The 12,947-nt window shown below is 38.4% G+C and overlaps 1 protein-coding gene across 1 annotated transcript in view; it reads left to right on the top strand.

The window, feature by feature from the left end:
- STXBP5L (syntaxin binding protein 5L) overlaps positions 1 to 12,947 on the top strand; it is a 368,748-nt gene that overhangs the window by 50,583 nt on the left and 305,218 nt on the right. The gene's annotated exons all lie outside the window — the stretch shown is intronic.

Below are 12,947 nucleotides of genomic sequence, written 5' to 3'. Positions count from 1 at the left end.
TCCTCCAGCTCCGTTTTTCTTTCTCAAGACTGCTTTGGCTATGCGGGGTCTTTTGTGTTTCTATACAAATAGTGAAATTTTTTGTTCTAGTTCTGTGAAAAATGCCATTGGTAGTTTGATAGGGATTGCATTGAATCTGTAGATTGCTTTAGGTAGTAGAGTCATTTTCACAATATTGATTCTTCCAATTCAAGAACATGGTATATCTCTGCATCTGTTGGTATCATTTTTAATTTCTTTCATCAGTGTCTTATAATTTTCTGCATACAGGTCTTTTGTATCTTTAGGTAGGTTAATCCCTAGGTATTTTATTCTTTTTGTTACAGTGGTAAATGGGAGTGTTTCTTTAATTTCTCTTTCATATTTTTCATCATTAGTGTATAGGAATGCAAGAGATTTCTGTGCATTAATTTTGTATCCTGCTACTTTACTAAATTCATTGATTAGCTCTAGTAGTTTTCTGGTAGCATCTTTAGGATTCTCTACGTAAAGTACATCATCTGCAAACAGTGACAATTTTACTTCTTCTTTTTCGATTTGTATTCCTTTTATTTCTTTTTCTTCTCTGATTGCTGTGGCTAAAACTTCCAAAACTATGTTGAATAATAGTGGTGACAGTGGACATTCTTGTCTTGTTCCTGATTTTAGAGGAAATGGTTTCAGTTTTTCACCATTGAGAATGATGTTGGCTGTGGGTTTGTCATATATGGCATTTATTATGTTGACGTAAGTTCCCTCTATGCCTACTTTCTGGAGAGTTTTTATCATAAATGGGTGTTGAATTTTGTCGAAAGCTTTTTCTGCACCTATTGAGATAATCATATGGCTTTTATCCTTCAGTTTGTTATTGTGGTGTATCACATTGATTGAATTGCGTATATTGAAGAATCATTGCATTCCTGGGATAAACCCCACTTGATCATGGTGTATGATCCTTTTAATGTGTTGTTGGATTCTGTTTGCTAGTATTTTGTTGAGGATTTTTGCATCTATGTTCATTAGGGATATTGGTATGTAGTTTTCTTTTTTTGTGACATCTTTGTCTCGTTTTGGTATCAGGGTGGTGGCCTCGTAGAATGAGTTTGGGAGTGTTCCTCCCTCTACTATTTTTTGGAAGAGTTTGAGAAGGATAGGTGTTAGCTCTTCTCTAAATGTTTGATAGAATTTGCCTGTGAAGCCATCTGGTCCTGGGCTTTTGTTTGAAGATTTTTAATCGCAGTTTCAATTTCAGTGCTTGTGATTGGTCTGTTTATATTTTCTGTTTCTTCCTGGTTCAATTTCGGAAGGTTGTGCTTTTCTACAAATTTGTCTATTTCTTCCAGGTTGTCCATTTTACTGGCATATAGTTGCTTGTAGTAATCTCTCATGATTCTATGTATTTCTTTTTTTTAAAAAAAACATCATTATTGGCGTATAATTGCTCTACAATGGTGTGTTAGTTTCTGCTTTATAGCAAAGTGAATCAGCCATACATATACATATATCCCCATATATCCTCCCTCTTGTGTCTCCCCCCACCCTCCCTATCCCACCCCTCTAGGTGGTCACAAACCTTTATGTATTTCTGCACTGTCAGTTTTCACTTCTTTTTCATTTCTAATTCTGTTGATTTGAGTCTTCTCCCTTTTTTCTTGATGAGTCTGGCTAATGGTTTATCAATTTTGTTTATCTTCTCAAAGAACCAGCTTTTTGTTTTCTTGATCTTTGCTATTGTTTCCTTCATTTATTTTTTATTTTTTTTTGCTCTCATTTATGATTTCTTTCCTTCTGCCAACTTTGCTTTTTTTTTTTGTTCTTCTCTAATTGCTTTAGGAATAAGGTTAGGTTGTTTGAGATTGTTCTTGTTTCTTGAGGTAGGATCGTATTGCTATAAACTTCCGTCTTAGAACTGCTTTTGCTGCATCACATAGATTTTGAGTCATTGTGTTTTCATTTTCATTTGTTTCTAGATATTTTTGATTTCCTCTCTGATTTCTTCAGTGATCACTTGGTTATTTAGTAGCGTATTGTTTAGCCTCCATGTGTTTGTATTTTTTACATTTTTTTTCCTGTAATTGATATCTAGTCTCATAGCGTTGTGGTCAGGAAAGATAATTGATATGATATCAATTTTCTTAAATTTACAAAGGCTTAACTTGTGACCCAAGATATGGTCTATCCTGGAGAATGTTCCATAAGCACTTGAGAAGAAAGTGTGTTCTGTTGTTTTTGGATGGAATGTCCTATAAATATCAATTAAGTCCATCTTGTTTAATGTGTCATTTAAAGCTTGTGTGTCCTTATTTATTTTTATTTTGGATGATCTGTCCATTGGTGAAAGTGGGATGTTAAAATCCCCTACTATTATTGTGTTTCTGTCGATTTCCCCTTTTCTGGCTGTTAGCATTTGCCTTATGTACTGAGGTGCTCCTGTGCTGGGTGCATAAATATTTGCATTTGTTATATCTTCTTTGATTGATCCCTTGATCATTATGTAGTGTCTTTCTTTGTTTCTTGTAATAGTCTTTATTTTAAAGTCTTTTTTGTCTGATATGAGAATTGCTACTCCAGCTTTCTTTTGATTTCCATTTGCATGGAATATCTTTTTCCATCCCCTCACTTTCAGTCTGTATGTGTCCCTAGGTCTGAAGTGGGTCTCTTGTAGACAACATATATATGGGTCTTGTTTTTGTATCCATTTAGCCTGTCTATGTCTTTCGGTTGGAGCATTTAATTCATTTACATTTTAGGTAATTATTTATATGTATGTTCCTATTACCAGTTTCTTAATTGTTTTGGCTTTGTTTCTGTAGGTCTTTTCCTTCTCTTGTGTTTCCTGCCTAGAGAAGTTCCTTTAGCATTTGTTGTAAAGCTGGTTTGGTGGTGCTGAATTCCCTTAACTTTTGCTTATTTGTAAAGGTTTTAATTTCTCCATCGAATCTGAATGGCATCCTTGCTGGCTAATCTTTTTTGTAGATTTTTCCCTTTCATCACTTAAAATATGTCCTGCCACTTCCTCTGGCTTGCAGAGTTTCTGCTGAAAGATCAGCTGTTAACCTTATGGGGATTCCCTTGTATGTTATTTGTTGTTTTTCCCTTGCTGTTTTTAATATTCTTTCTTTGTATTTAATTTTGATAGTTTGATTAATTTGTGTCTTGGTGTGTTTCTCCTTGGATTTATCCTGTATGAGACTCTCTGTGCTTTCTGGACTTCATTGAGTATTTCCTTTCCCATGTTAAGGAAATTTTCAACTATAATCTCTTCAAATATTTTCTCAGTCCCTTTCTTTTTCTCTTCTTCTTCTGGAACCCCTATAATTCGAATGTTGGTGCATTTAATGTTGTCCCAGAGGTCTCTGAGACTGTCCTCAATTCTTTTCATTCTTTTTTTCTTTATTCTGCTCTGCAGTAGTTATTTCCACTATTTTATCTTCCAGGTTACCTATCCGTTCTTCTGCCTCAGTTATTCTGCTATTGAAACCTTCTAGAGAATTTTTGTTGTTGTTGTTGTTGTTGTTGTACACGGGCCTCTTACTGTTGTGGCCTCTCCCATTGCAGAGCACAGGCTCTGGACACACAGGCCCAGCGGCCATGGCTCACGGGCCCAGTCTCTCCGTGGCATGTGGGATCTTCTCGGACTGGGGCACGAACCCATGTCCCCTGCATTGGCAGGCGGACTCTCAGCCACTGTAGCACCTGGGAAGCCCCCTTCTAGAGAATTTTAAATTTCATTATTGTGTTCATCATTGTTTCTTTGCCCTTTAGTTCTCCTACATCCTTGTTAAACATTTCTTGTATTTTCTCCATTCTATTTCCAAGATTTTGTATTATCTTTACTATCATTACTCTGAATTCTTTTTCAGGTAGACTGCCTATTTCCTCTCATTTGTTTGGTCTGGTTGTTTTTTACCTTGCTCCCTCATCTGTTGCCTATTTTCTGTCTTCTCATTTTGCTTAACTTACTGTGTTTGGAGTCTCCTTTCACAGGCTGCAGATTTGTAGTTCCCGTTGTTTTTGGTGTCTGCCCCCAATGGGTAAGGTTGGTTCAGTGGCTTGTGTAGGCTTCCTGGTGGAGGACACTGGTGACTGTGTCCTGGTGGCTGTGGCTGGATATTGTCTTTCTGGTGGGCAGTGCTGAATCCAGTGGTGTGTTTTGCAGTGTCTGTGAACTTAGTATTAGTTTAGGCATCCTCTCTGCTAATGGGTGGGATTGTGTTCCTGTCTTGGTAGTTGTTTGCCATGGGGCGTCCAGCACTGGAGCTTGCCTGCCATTGGGTGGAGCTGGGTCTTAGTGCTGAGATGGAGATCTCTGGGAGAGCTCTCGCCGATTGATATTACATGGGGCTCGAGGTCTCTGGTGGTCCAATGTCCTGAACACAGCTCTCCTCAGAAGCTCAGGCCTGACACCAGCCTGGAGTACCAAGATCCTGTCAGCCACACGACTCAGAAGAAAAGGAAGAAAAAAAGAGAAATATAATAATTAATAATAAATAAAGAAATAAACTTAAATAACATTAAAAATTATTAAAATAAAAAAAAAGTAATGAAAAAAGAAGAGAGCAACCAAACCAATAAAAAAAAATCCACTAATGGTAACAAGCGCTTAAAACTATACTGAGATAAACATAAAAATCAGAAACAAGTCAGTCACAGACAGCAAACCCCAAGTCTGCAGTTGCTACCAAAGTCCACTGCCTCAATTTTGGATTGATTTGTTGTTTATTCAGGTATTCCACAGATGCAGCGTACCTCAAGTTGATTGGGGACAATTAATCCACTGCTCCTGAGGCTGCATGGAGAAATTTCCCTTTCTCTTCTTTGTTCCCACAGCTCCTGGGGTTCAGCTTTGGTTTGGGCCCCACCTCTGTGTATAGGTTGCCCTCAGGCTTCTATTCCCACCCAGACAAGATGGGGTTAAAGCACCAGCTGATTAGGGGGCTCTGACTCACTCATGCAGTTTGGAGGGAGGGGTACGGTTATTATAATTGGAATGCGGGGTGAGCCTGCAGCAGCAGAGGCCACTGTGACACTTCAACAGCCTGAGGCGTGCCGTGTGTTCTCCTGGGAAATTTGTCCCTGGATCATGGGACCCTGGCAGTGGCAGGCTGCACAGGCTCCCGGAGAGTGGGTGGGTGGGGAGGGCATGTAGATAGTGATCTGTGCTTGCCCACAGGATTCTTGATGGCTGCAGCAGCAGTGTTAGTGTTTCATGCCAGTCTCTGGTGTCCGAGCTGATAGCTGCAGCTCATGCCCATGTCTGGAGCTCGTTTAGGCGGTGCTCTGCCTTCTGTGGGCAGACAGGGAAGGAATCCCCTCTCCTCGCACACCCCGAAACAATGGTCTCTTGCCTCTTAGGCTGGTCCAGAGTTTTTCCTGGACTCCCTCCCAGCTAGCTGTGGTGCACTAGCCCCCTTCAGGCTGTATTCATGCAGCCAACCCCAGTCCTCTTCCTGGGGTCTGACTTCCAAAGCCCGAGTCTCAGCTCCCAGCCCCCACCCGCCCCGGTGGGTGAGCAGACAAATTTCTCAGGGTGGTGAGTGCTGGCCGGCACTGATCCTTTGTGTTGGAATCTCTCTGCTTCGCCCTCTGCACCCCTGTTGCTGCCCACTCCTCCGTGGCTCTGGAGCTTCCCCCGCCCACTCCCTGTCTCCGCCAGTGAAGGGGTTTCCTATTGAGTGGAAACTTTTCCTCCTTCACAGCTCCCTCCCAGAGGTGCAGGTCCCATCCCTATTCTTTTGTCTCTGTTAACTTCTTTTTTTCTTTTGCCCTACCCAGGTACGTGGGGATTTTCTTGCCTTTTGGGAAGTCTGAGGTCTTCTGCCAGCATTCAGTAGGTGTTCTACAGGAGTTCTTCCACATGTAGATGTATTTCTGATATATTTGTGGGTAGGAAGGTGATCGTCACGTCTTACTCCTCCGCCATCTTGAAGGTCCCTTGTTTATCTATTTTATATATGCTAGTTTATATCTGCTAATCCCAAACTCCTAATTTATCCCTCCCTCTCTTTTCCCCTTTGGTAACCATGTTTGTTTTCTATGTCTGTGAGTCTGTTTCTGTTTTGTAAATAAATCCATTTGTATCATATTTTAGATTCCACATATAAGTGATAATATGATATTTGTCTTCTTTGTCTTTAACTTGTCTTTTCACCCTCTTAACAGGGCCTTTCAGAGTTCAGTTTATCAGTTTTTCCTTTATAGGTGCTGGGAGCTGAGGCTAGGGCTTCAGAGGTCAGACCCCAGGGATAGGACTGGGGTTGGCTGCGTGAACACAGCCTGAAGGGGGCTAGTGCACTACAGCTAGCCGGGAGGGAGTCCAGGAAAAACTCTGGACCTGCCTAAGAGGCAAGAGACCTTTGTTTCGGGGTGCGTGAGGGGAGGGGATTCCTTCCCTGTCTGCCCACAGAAGGCAGAGCACCGCCTAAATGAGCTCCAGAGATGGGCGTGACCCATGGCTATCAGCTCGGACACCAGAGACTGGCATGTGCTCTTTTGGAATCACCTTTTAGAACTCTTTGTCTAACCTTGGATCTTAATTATTTTCTTTCATTTTTTTCTAAAAATTTTATAGTTAAACATTTTATATTTAAATACAGGTTCCATTTTGAGTTAACTTTTTATTTCTATTGTCTTTATCTGCTTTTGGTATTAGGGTAATACTGGGTTCATAAAATGAATTGAGAAGTGTTCCCTCTGCTTCTGTTTTCTGTAATAGTTTGTATAAAATTGGTGTTAATTCTTTAAGTGTTTGGAAGAGTTTTCTAATGAGAGTACCTGGGCCTAGAGATTGTGAGATTTTTTTTATTACAGATTCACTTTTAAAAATTAGTTTTAGGACTATTTTAGCTTTCTCTTTTATCTTGTTAAATTTGCATAGTTTGTAGTCTTACTAGTGGTTTTTAAATTTTACTGATTTTTTGTTTTTGAGGAGCTAGGCTTTTGTTTAATTGATTTTTCTCTGTTTTATTCTTTTCAATTTTTTTCTGAATTATCTTTATTATTTCCTTTCTTTACTTTTCTTTGAGATTATTTTGCTCTTTTTTCCTAGTTTTTTGAAGTAGGAACCTACGTTACTGATTTGTTCCCTTTCTCTTTTCTAAGGTATACATTTAGTGTTATTAATTCTCCTCTCAGCATGGCTTTAACTGGATTCCACAGATTTTGATATGTGCATTTGAATTTTCATTCAATCATATGTAGTTTTAAAAATTGCCTTTGAGACTCCTTTGAACCATCAGTTACTTAGAAGTATTTTAATTAATTGGCAACTGTTTGGAAGTTTTCTTGTTATTGATTTTTAGTTTTGATATCATTATGGTCAGAAAACACACTCTTTATGATTTCAGTTCTTTTAAATTTGTTAAGATTTGTTTTGTGGCCTAGGATATGATCTGTCTTGGTGGATACTCTATGGACTAAGGAAAAACATGTGCATTCTTTTCTTGTTGAGTGGAATGTTTTCTATTTGTCAACTAGATATTGTTGGTTGATTGTGTTGTTGAGTTCCATATTCTTGCTAATTTTTTGTCTGAAAATTCCTGTCAAATTCTGAAAGTAGAGTGAATTAGTTCTCCAGACTCTAATTTTGGATATATTTATCTCTTTCTAACTTCATTAGTTTTTGCTTTCTGTATTTTGAGACTCTGTGGTTTGGTGTGCACACATTTAGGATTGTTATATCTTCCATGGATTGATCCCTTTACCATTATGTAATGTCTTTACTTATCTCCAGTAATTCTCTTTGCTCTATAATTGACTTTATGTGATCTTAGTATAACCACTCCTACTTTTTAAAAACAAGTTAATGTTTACATGTTATATCTATTTCCATTCTTTTACTGTAAATTTATGTCATTGTACTTGAAGTGAGTTTATTGTATACAGCATATTGCTGGATCATTTTCTTTCTTTTTTTATTGAGGTGTAATTGACATATAACATTATCTTAAGTTCAGGTGTACAACATAATGATTTGGTATCTGTACATATTGTGAAATAATCACCACAATAAGTCTAGTTAACATGCATCACCACACATAGTTACAAACATTTTTTTTCTTCTGATGAGAACTTTAAAGATCTACTCTCTTAGTAACTTTCAAATATACAATAGAGTATTATTAACTATAATCACCACGCTATGCATTATGTCCTCAGATCTTATTTGTTTTACAATGGAAGTTTGACCTTTTGACCACCTTCATTGATTCTGCCCACCCCACACCTCCCACCTTTGGCAACCACCAATCTGTTCTCTATATCTACGTGTTCAGTATTTCTGTTTGTTTGTTTTTTAGATTCCACTACAAATGAGATTGTACAGTATTTGTCTTTCTCTGTCTGACTTATTTCAGTCAGCATTTGCCTTTAGTGTCCATCCATGTTATCACAAATGGCTAGATTTCATTCTTTTAATATGGCTGAATAACACTCTGTTCTCTATGTATACCACATTTCTTTGTCTATTCATCCATCATTGGACACTTAGGCTGTTTCCATATCTTGGCTATTGTAAATAATGCTGCAATGAATATGGGAGTATAGATATCTTTTTAAGTTAGGTTTTCATTTCCTTCTGATAAATACCCCAAAGTGGAATTGCTGGATTGTATGGTAGTTCTATTTTATTTTATTCTTAAAAAAATTATTTTATTTTATATTGGAGTATAGTTGATTAACAATGATGTGTTAGTTTCAGGTGTACAGCACAGTGATTCAGTTATACACATGCAAGTATCCATTCTTTTTCACATTCTTTTCCCATTTTGATTATTAAAGAATACTGAGCCGAGTTCGCTGTGCTATACAGTAGGTCCTTGTTGGTTAACTATTTTAAATATAGTAGTGTTTACATGTCAATTGCAAACTTCCATACTGTTTTTCATAGTGCCTGCACCAATTTACAGTCTCACTAACAGTGCACAAGGGTTCTCTTTTCTCTACATCCTTGCTAACACTTGTTATTCCTTGTCTTTCTGGTAATAGCCATTTTAACAGGTGTGAGCTGGTTTCCCATTGTGGTTTTAAGTTGCATTTCCCTGATGATTAGTGATGTTGAATACCTTTTCATGTACCTCTTGGCCATCTGTATATCTTCTTTGGAAAAATGTCCATTCAGCTCCTCTGCCAATTTTTTAATTGAATTGTTTGGGTTTTTTTTGCTATTGAGTCATATGAATTCTTTATATATTTTGGATATTAATCCCTTATCAGACATGATTTGCAAATATTTTCTCCCATATGATAGGTTTCTTTTTCATTTTGTTGACAGTTTGCTTTGCTGTGCCGGAGCTTTTTAGTTTGATGTAGTCCCACTTAGTTTTGTATTTTGTTGTTGTTTTTTTGCTTTTGGTGTCAACTCTAAAAAATCATTGCCAATAATGATTTACAGGAGCTTACTGCTTATATTTTCTTCTAGGAGTTTTATGGTTTCAGGTCTTTTGTTCAAGTTCTTAATCCATTTTGAGTTAGTTTTTGTGTGTAGTGTAAGATAATGTCCAGCTTCATTCTTTTGCATATGGCTGTCCAGTTTTCCCAGCATCATTTATTGAAGAGACTGCCTTTTCCCCATTAAGTATTCTTGGCTTCCTTGTCAAATATTAGTTGACCATATATGCATGGGTGTATTTCTGGAATCTTGATTCTGTTCCATTGGTTTATGTGTCTGCTTTTATGCCAGTATCGTATTGTTTTGATTACTTATAGCTTTGTAATATAGTCTGAAACCAGGGAGCATGACACCTCCAGCTTTGCTCTTCTTTCTCAAGATTGCTTTCACTATTTGAGGTCTTCTGTGGTTCCGTACAAATTTTAGGATTATTTGTTCTAGTTCTGTGAAAAATGCCATGGGTATTTTGATAGGGATTGCATTGAATCTTTAGATTGCTTTGGATAGTATGGACATTTTAGCAGTATTAATTCTTCCACCCAAGAGTATAGTATATCTATCCATTTATTTCTGTTTTCAGTTTCTTCCATCAATGTCTTATAGTTTCCAGTATATAAGTGTTTTACCTCCTTGGGTAAACTTATTCCTAGATCTTTTATTCTTTTTGATGCAATTGCAAATGGGATTGTCTTCTTAATTTCTCTTTCTGGTAGTGTATAGAGATGTAACAGATTCCTGTATATTAATTTTGTATCCTGCAACTTTACTGAATTTATTTATTAGTTCTAGTAGTTTTCTGATAGAGACTTTAGGATGTTATACATTTAGTATCATGTCATCTGCAAATAGTGACAGTTTTACTTCTTCATTTGCAGTTTGAGTGCCAGGTGGGTGTGCATGTTCAGTTACTTGGTGAGCCCTGTCAACATACCCCCAGAAAAAGGATAGTGACTGACACTGCCTCACTTAAAATGGATGGGGTGGAAGTTCATCTTCCCACCGTGCTCCAGTGACATCAGGAGATATAAGAAGCATAGCATCAATCACTTCTCCCTGCACCACCTTGTTTTGCCTCATCAATGTGAATAGAGGTTCAGCTCCTACTAGGATTCTCTGATACAGTGTGGTTGCTGACTAGCCCTGCTTCACCCACCTTGTTCAGTCTTGTTGCTGTCAGGTGGAAGTGAGGATTCTGGTTCTGAATGACCACCTTGCTGACTTGGAGTGCTAGGAGGGTGTGAGTGAAGGCTAATGATGACTAGCCCCACCTTATACTACCTCATTCAATCTTGTTGCCCCTGGACTCCACTGATGCTATCTTGGTGGGGGAATTAGAACAACTTTTCCTTATGCTTGTAAGGGGATGGAAGATCAACTGCTAATTTAGACTCACTACTACTACTGCGTCAGGACTGGATTGCTGCCACCTGCCTCCGCTTGTATGGAGATGGGTGATCAGCATCCTGCTGAGTGCACTGATACAACCTGGCAGTGGAACAAAGTGCTACCTGCTTCTTCCAGGCAGGGGATGGGTGATTAGCAACCTGCTTGTGACCTTAAATACTACCTTCTGGGGGAGTTGAAGTGTGCTCTCTGCAGCGTGGGAGTGAGATGAGGTAGAAGATCAGCTCTGCAGTCAGCTCTGTTGAACTCCCATGGAGTGGGAAAGAGAAGAGTATGGTTTTCTCATTGTTGTTTGGCTAGAGTATGGTTTTCTCATTGTTTGGCTAGAATTGTGGGTAATGCCACAATTTGCTTTTAGCCTACCCTCTTCTCTGTCCTTTGACTGGGAGAACAGCCTTTTCTTGGATTGTTTTTTGTTTTTGTCTTTATTTTTTGCTTGTGCTAGTTGGTGGTCCTGGGTTGGAAACTTCTGCAGCGTCCTGTCCAGGACATATAGGACACAATAAGGAAACTCAAGGAACTCACTGCTGTGTCACTCCCCATTTCCTGAGATGCCTAGGCATTTCTCCCTTCTACCTCAGAGTTTCCTTTCACTTGTTTATAATATTATCTCCAGGGCAGGGTTTTTATTTTTGTTTTCAGTTGTGAAAGACAGAAACTGGGAGGAATAGGGCTCTTCCATCTTGGCAGAATTGTAATTCTCCATCCCCAGATTTTAACATGTTGTTTTTTCCTTCCATTTAACTTAAAATATTTTCTAATTTCTGCTTGATTTCTTTTCTTTATGTGTAGGTTATTTATAAGTGTTTTATTTAGTTTCTAAACATTAGAGATTTTTTCAGAGATCTTTCTGTTATTGATTTCTAATTTAATTCAATTGTGGTCAGACAATATACTTTATATGACCTGAATACTTTTAAATTAATTGAAGCTTGGTTTATGGCCCTGTCTGTGGTCTATCATGACAAATGTTAAATATGCATTTGAAATGAATGTGTATTCTGCTATTGTTGGGTGGATTTATCTGTAAGTATTAATCAGGTAAAATTGATAGTGTTCCCTAATACCATACACAAAAATAAGCTCAAAATGGATTAACGACCTAAATGTAAGGCCAGAAACTATCAAACTCTTAGAGGAAAACATAGGCAGAACACTCTATGACATAAATCACAGCAAGATCCTTTTTGACCCACCTCCCAGAGAAATGGAAATAAAAACAAAAATAAACAAATGGGACCTAATGAAACTTCAAAGCTTTTGCACAGCAAAGGAAACCATAAACAAGACCAAAAGAAAACCCTAAGAATGGGAGAAAATATTTGCAAATGAAGCAACTGACAAAGGATTAATTTCCAAAATTTACAAGCAGCTCATGCAGCTCAATAACAAAAAAACAAACAACCCAATCCAAAAATGGGCAGAAGACCTAAATAGACATTTCTCCAAAGAAGATATACAGATTGCTAACAAACACATGAAAGAATGCTCAACATCATTATCATTAGAGAAATGCAAATCAAAACTACAATGAGGTATCATCTCACACCAGTCAGAATGGCCATCATCAAAAAATCTAGAAACAATAAATGCTGGAGAGGGTGTGGAGAAAAGGGAACACTCTTGCACTGCTGGTGGGAATGTGAATTGGTTCAGCCACTATGGAGAACAGTATGGAGGTTCCTTAAAAAACTACAAATAGGGGCTTCCCTGGTGGCGCAGTGGTTCAGAGTCCGCCTGCCCGACGCAGGGGACACGGGTTCGTGCCCCGGTCTGGGAAGATCCCACATGCCGCGGAGTGGCTGGGCCCGTGAGCCATGGCCACTGAGCCTGCGCGTCCGGAGCCTGTGCTCCGCAACGGGAGAGGCCACAACAGTGAGAGGCCCTCATACCACAAAAAAAAAAAAAAAAAAAAAAAAAAAAAACTACAAATAGAACTACCATATGACCCAGCAATCCCACTACTGGGCATATACCCTGAGAAAACCAAAATTCAAAAAGAGTCATGTACCAAAATGTTCATTGCAGCTCTATTTACAATAGCCCGGAGATGGAAACAACCTAAGTGCCCATCATCGGATGAATGGATAAAGAAGATGTGGCACATATATACAATGGAATATTACTCAGCCATAAAAAGAAACGAAATTGAGCTATTTGTAATGAGGTGGATAGA

This window comes from Lagenorhynchus albirostris, chromosome 5 (genome assembly GCF_949774975.1).
Source record: "Lagenorhynchus albirostris chromosome 5, mLagAlb1.1, whole genome shotgun sequence".
Classification (NCBI taxonomy): domain Eukaryota; kingdom Metazoa; phylum Chordata; class Mammalia; order Artiodactyla; family Delphinidae; genus Lagenorhynchus; species Lagenorhynchus albirostris.
This window is presented reverse-complemented; position numbering and strand designations above follow the sequence as displayed.